The following is a 5,750-nucleotide window of genomic DNA, read 5'->3' on the forward strand; positions in this document are numbered from 1 at the left end:
GGGGCCTAATAAAAAGGAGCATCTATACAGGAGCTCAAATGGGCTGTACCTTGTAGCATTCTGAGGACAGGCCTGAATTCTGAGAAGGGAAAGTGGTAAAAGTATTGTCTAGTCCTTTTTAAGTTGGGGGCTGAGCTTGGTGAGGTGTGTTTTTAAAAGACCATTAGTCTGTTCTACCTTTCCTGAAGACTGAGGACTGTAAGGGATATAAAGGATTCACTGAATACCAAGAGCCTGAAAAAAAAAGCTTGGCTGATTTGACTAATAAAGGCCAGTCTGCTATTGGACTGTATAGAGGTGGGAAGGCCAAACCGAGGAATTATGTCTGACAGAAAGGAAGAAATGACCGTGGTGGCCTTCTTAGACCCTGTGGGAAAGGCCTGTACCTATCCAGTGAAAGTGTCTACCTAGACCAAGAGGTATTTTAGTTTCCTGACTCAGGGCATGTTGAGTAAAGACAAATTGCCAGTCCTGGGCGGGGGCAAATCCCTGAGCTTGATGTGTAGGGAAGGGAGGGGGCCTGAATAATCCCTGAGAAGTAGTAGAATAGCAGATGGAACACTGAGAAGTTATTTCCTTGAGGATAGATTTCCACGATGGAAAGGAAATGAGAGGTTCTAGGAGGCGGGCTAGTGGCTTGTGCTATAGCATAGCCTGCCTTTGCTGGTGTGTGGCGATTAGGCCTGGTGCAACTGCCATCAATAAACCAAGTGTGATCAGGGTGAGAAACAGGGAAGAAGGAAATGTGGGGAAATGGGGTGAATGTCAGGTGGATCAGAGAGATGCAGTCATGGTGGTCAGGAATGTGGTATCAGGAATAATATGGGAGGCCAGATTGAAGTACGGGCCAGGAACAATGGTAATTGTGGGAGACTCAACAAAGAGTGAGTACAGCTGAAGGAGCCGGCGAGCAGAAAGTATATGGGTCAGGTGTGAGGAAAATAGATTTTGGAACTTATGAGAGCTGTAGAGAGTGAGTTGAGCATAGTTTGTGATTTTAAGGGCTTCTAAAATTATTGGGGTGGCAGCAGCCACTGCACAGAGACATGATGGCCAGCCTAAAACAGTAAGGTCAAGTTGTTTGGACAAAAAGGCTACAGGATGTGATCCCGGTCCTTGTGTAAGAATTCTGACTGCACAGCCCTGCACTTCAGCTGTGGGTAATGAAAAGGGTTGGGATGAGTCAGGGAGAGCCAGGGTGGGGGCAGTCTCTAAAGCTGTCTTCAAGGAACGGAAAGAGGAGTGAGGAAAGGATTTAGGATCTATGGGGTCAGCTAGCTTTCCTTTTGTGAATTTATATAATGGCTTTGTTAGGATGGCAAAACCAGGTAGCCAAAGGCAAAAGTATCCAACCATGCCCTGGAAGGAAAGGAGTTGTTGTTTTGTAGAAGGTGCTGGGGTTTGAGAGATCAGTCGGACAGAATCAGCAAGGAGAGCACATGTGTTTTTATGAGAATTATGCTGAGATAGGTAACAGATGAGGAAGAAATTTGGGCTTGACTGAAGTAATGGGGGCTGTCTGTGAAGCTTTGCAGCAGTACAGCCCAGGTGATTTGCTGAGGCTGATGGGTGTCAGGGTCAGTCCAAGTGAAAGCGAAGAGAGGCTGGGATGAAGGGTGCAAAGGAATAGTAAAGAAAGCATGTTTGAGATCCAGAACAGAATAATGGGTTGTGGAGGGAGGTATTGAGGATAGGAGAGTATATGGGTTTGACACCATGGGGTGGATAGGCAAAACAATTTGGTTGATAAGGCGCAGATCCTGAACTAAGCTGTAAGGCTTGTCTGGTTCTAGGACAGGTAAAATGCAGGAATTATAAGGAGAGTTTATAGGCTTTAAAAGGCCATGCTGTAACAGGTGATTGATAACAGGCTTTAATCCTTTTAAAGTGTGCTGTGGGATGGGATATTGGCATTGAGCAGGGTAAGGGTGATTAGGTTTTAATGAGATGGTAAGGGGTGTATGATCGGTCACCAAGGAGGGAGTAGAGGTGTCCTATACTTGTGGGCTAAGGTGGGGAGATAAAACGGGAGGATGTGAAGAAGGCTTTGAACTGGGGGAAAAGGCGGCAATGAGGTATGGCTGTACCCCAGGAATAGTCAGGGAAGCAGATAATTTAGTTAAAGTGTCTCGGCCTAATAAGGGAACGAACTGGGCAGGTGGGGATAAATAAAAAGGAGTGCTTAAAAGAGTATTGTCTAAGTTGGCACCAGAGTTGGGGAGTTTTAAGAGGTTTAGAATTCTGGCCGTCAATACCCACAACAGTTATAGAGGCAAGGGAAACAGGCCCTTGAAAAGAAGGTAATGTGGAGTGGGTTGCCTCTATATTGATTAAGAAGGGGATGGACTTACCCTCCACTGTGAGAGTTATCTAAAGCTCGGCATCCATGATGGTCTATCGGGCTTCCGAGGTGATCTGGCAGTGTCAGTCTTCAGCCGCTAAGCCGAGAAGATCTGGGAAGGAGTCAGAGAGCCTTGGGCCAGAGTTCTAGGGGCTCTGGGAGTGGCTGCCAGGTGAGTTGAACAGTCTGATTTCCAGTGGGGTCCTGCACAGATGGGACATGGCTTAGGAGGAATCCTGGGCTGTGGGCATTCCTTGGCCTAGTGGCCAGATTTCTGGCACTTGTAGCAAGCTCCTGGGGGAGGAGGTTCTGGAGGAATGCCTGGCCACTGCGGTTTAGGTGTTTGGAAGTTCTTGTGTGCTGGAGATGTGGCTGGGGGTTCTCTCACAGTGGAGGCAAGGAATTGCAACTCAGAAATATGTTGCTACTTGGCTGCCTCTACTCTATTATTGTACACCTTGAAGGTGAGGTTAATTAAGTCCTGTTGTGGGCTTTGAGGGCTGGAATTTAATTTTTGTAGTTTTATTTAATGTCGGAGCAGATTGGGTAATAAAATGAATATTGAGAATAAGATGGCCTTTTGACCTTTTAGGGTCTAGGGCTGTAAAGCATCTCAGGGTTGCTGCCAAATGAGCCATGAACTGGACTGGATTTTTATATTTGATGAAAAAGAGCCTAAATGCTATCTGATTTGGGATAAAGAAAAAGAAGCATTAACCTTGACTATGCCTTTAGCTCCAGCCACCTTTTTAAGAGTAAATTGCTGGGCAGGTGGGGGAGGGCTAGTCACAGTTCAAAACTGTAAGCTGGACCGGGTGTGAGCAGGGGAGGTGATAAAAGGATTATAGGGTGCAGGAGTGGAGGCTGAGGAAGAATTGGGACCTAGCTTGGCCTGGTGAGGAGGGGAGAGGTCAGATGGGTCTGTAGAGAAGGAAGATTAGAAAGACTCAGTGACGCTTGGGGTTGGGACTGAGGGGACAGGTGGGAGGGAAAGAAGGAGGATTTGGGTTGTGTTGCATTGGGAACAGAGGCTAGGGAGGGACCGATGTGTAAAAGAATGCCTGGATGTCAGGAACCTCAGACCGTTTGCCTATTTTATGACAAGAATTATTTAGATCTTGTAGGATGGAAAAATTGAAAGTGCCGTTTTCTGGTTATTTGGAACTACTGTTGAGTTTGTATTGGGGTCAAGTGGCATTGCAGAAGAAAATAAGATGCTTAGATTTTAGGTCAGGTGAGAGTTGAAGAGGTTTTAAGTTTTTAAGAACACAGGCTAAGGGAGAAGAAGGAGGAATGGAAGGTGGAAGCTTACCCATAGTGAAGGAGGCAAGCCCAGAGAAAAGAGAGTAGAGACACGGAGAAGGGGTGGGGGGTTCTTGCCCTCCAGAAAAGCAGAGAAGGGGTTGGGGCGTGGAAATAAGGGGTTGGGGTGCAGAGATAAGAGGTCGGGGCACAGAAATAAGGGATTGGGCCACAGAGATAAGAGGTCGGGGCACAGAAATAAGGGATCAGGGTGCAGAGATAAGAGGTCGGGGTTCCTGCCCCTCCCCCAGAAAAGTGGGACTTGCCGCTAAAGTGAAGGAGAAAGGGTTCAGGGGTTCTTGCCCCTTCCCCAGAAAAGCGGGACTTGCCACTAAGGGTGAAGGAGATGGGGTTGAGGGGTTCTTGCCCTTCCCCCAGAAAAGCAGAGAAGGGGTAGAGACACGGAGAGAAGGGGTTGGGGTTATTGCCCCTCCCCCAGAAAAGTGGGACTTGCCGCTGAGTGTGAAGGAGAAGGGATTGAGTGGTTCTTGCCCCTCCCCCAGAAAAGCGGGACTTGCCGCTAAGGGTGAAGGAGATGGGGTTGAGGGGTTCTTGCCCCTCCCCCAGGAAAGCAGAGAAGGGGTAGAGACACGGAGAGAAGGGGTTGGGGTTCTTGCCCCTCCCCCAGAAAAGCGGAGAAGGGGTAGAGACATGGAGAGAAGGGGTTGGGCTTCTTGCCCCTCCCCCAGAAGAGCAGGACTTGCTGCTAAGGGTGAAGGACCAAGGCAGGCATCCCTGCGTGGTCTGACACCTCTGAAACCTGGGTGAATAATCAGAGAGGCATCCCTGCAATGATTAAACACCAAGGGAAGGCTGCCTTCCCTAGTCTGTGACCAGTGCTGGAATTTTGGGTCCACAGATAAAACGTGTCTCCTTTGTCTCTACCAGAAAATGAAAGGAATTGAAATTAAGAGAAGGGAGAGATTGAAGTGTGGCGCCAAGATTGAAAGGAGAAAGAGGTTGAGGGATACTGAGGGAGGTTGGAGAAGAGAGTAAAAAGGGGCCTCTTACCGGATTTGAAATTTGTGAGCTGTTCCTTGGGCTGGTCGGTCTGAGGACCCGAGGTTGTAGGTGGATCTTTCTCACAGAGCAAAGAGCAGGGGGACAGGGGATTGATCTCCCAAGGGAGGTCCCCCGATCTGAGTCATGGCACCGAATTTCATGCGCGTCTGTGTGAAGAGACCACCAAACAGGCTTTGTGTGATCAACAAGGCTGTTTATTTCACCTGGGTGCAGGTGGGCTGAGTCTGAAAAGAGAGTCAGCGAAGAGAGATGGGGTGGGGCTGTTTTATAAGATTTGGGTAGGTAAAGTAAAATTACAGTCAAAGGGGGGTTCTCTGGTGGGCAAGAGTTGGGGTCACAAGGTACTCAATGGGGGAGCTTTTGAGCCAGGATGAGCCAGGAAAAGGAATTTCACAAGACAATGTCATCAGTTAAGGCAAGAACAGGCCATTTTCACTTCTTTTGTGGTGGAATGTCATCAGTTAAGGCAGGAACCAGCCATCTGGATGTGTACATGCAGGTCACAGGGGATATGATGGCTTAGCTTGGGCTCAGAGGCCTGACACATAGTGTGACTGTATCTTCACATTCAGGTTATTTCTAACTGTTTCTAGTTATAAATGATGTTGCAAAGCCCATCTTTAGAAAAAAAAAAAAAATAGACGAGGTCTCACTATGTTGCCCAGGCTGGTCTGGTCTTGAACTTCTGGACTCAAGCAATCCTTCTGCCTCAGCCTCCTAAAGTTCTGGGATTACAGGCATAAGTCACTGCAGCTGACCTCCAACCTTATACAGATATCTTTTTAGACATTTTCTAATATTAATATAGAATATAGAACTAAAGTGGAATCGTTGGGCCTAAGAGAATGCCCACTGCTATGATTTGAATGTATGTGTCCCTCCACAATTCATTACATTGGAAACAATACCCAATGTGATAGTATTAAGAGATGGAGCCTTTGGGGAAGTGATTAATCATGAGCACACTGCCCTCATGAATGGGATTAGTGCTCTCACAGAAGAGGTTGAAGAGGGCACCAAGTCCCTTTTGTTCTTCTGCCATCTGCTACGTAAGGACTCACCAATAAGGCACCATTTTGGAAAC

The sequence above is a fragment of the Pongo pygmaeus genome, chromosome 13 (genome assembly GCF_028885625.2).
Source record: "Pongo pygmaeus isolate AG05252 chromosome 13, NHGRI_mPonPyg2-v2.0_pri, whole genome shotgun sequence".
Classification (NCBI taxonomy): domain Eukaryota; kingdom Metazoa; phylum Chordata; class Mammalia; order Primates; family Hominidae; genus Pongo; species Pongo pygmaeus.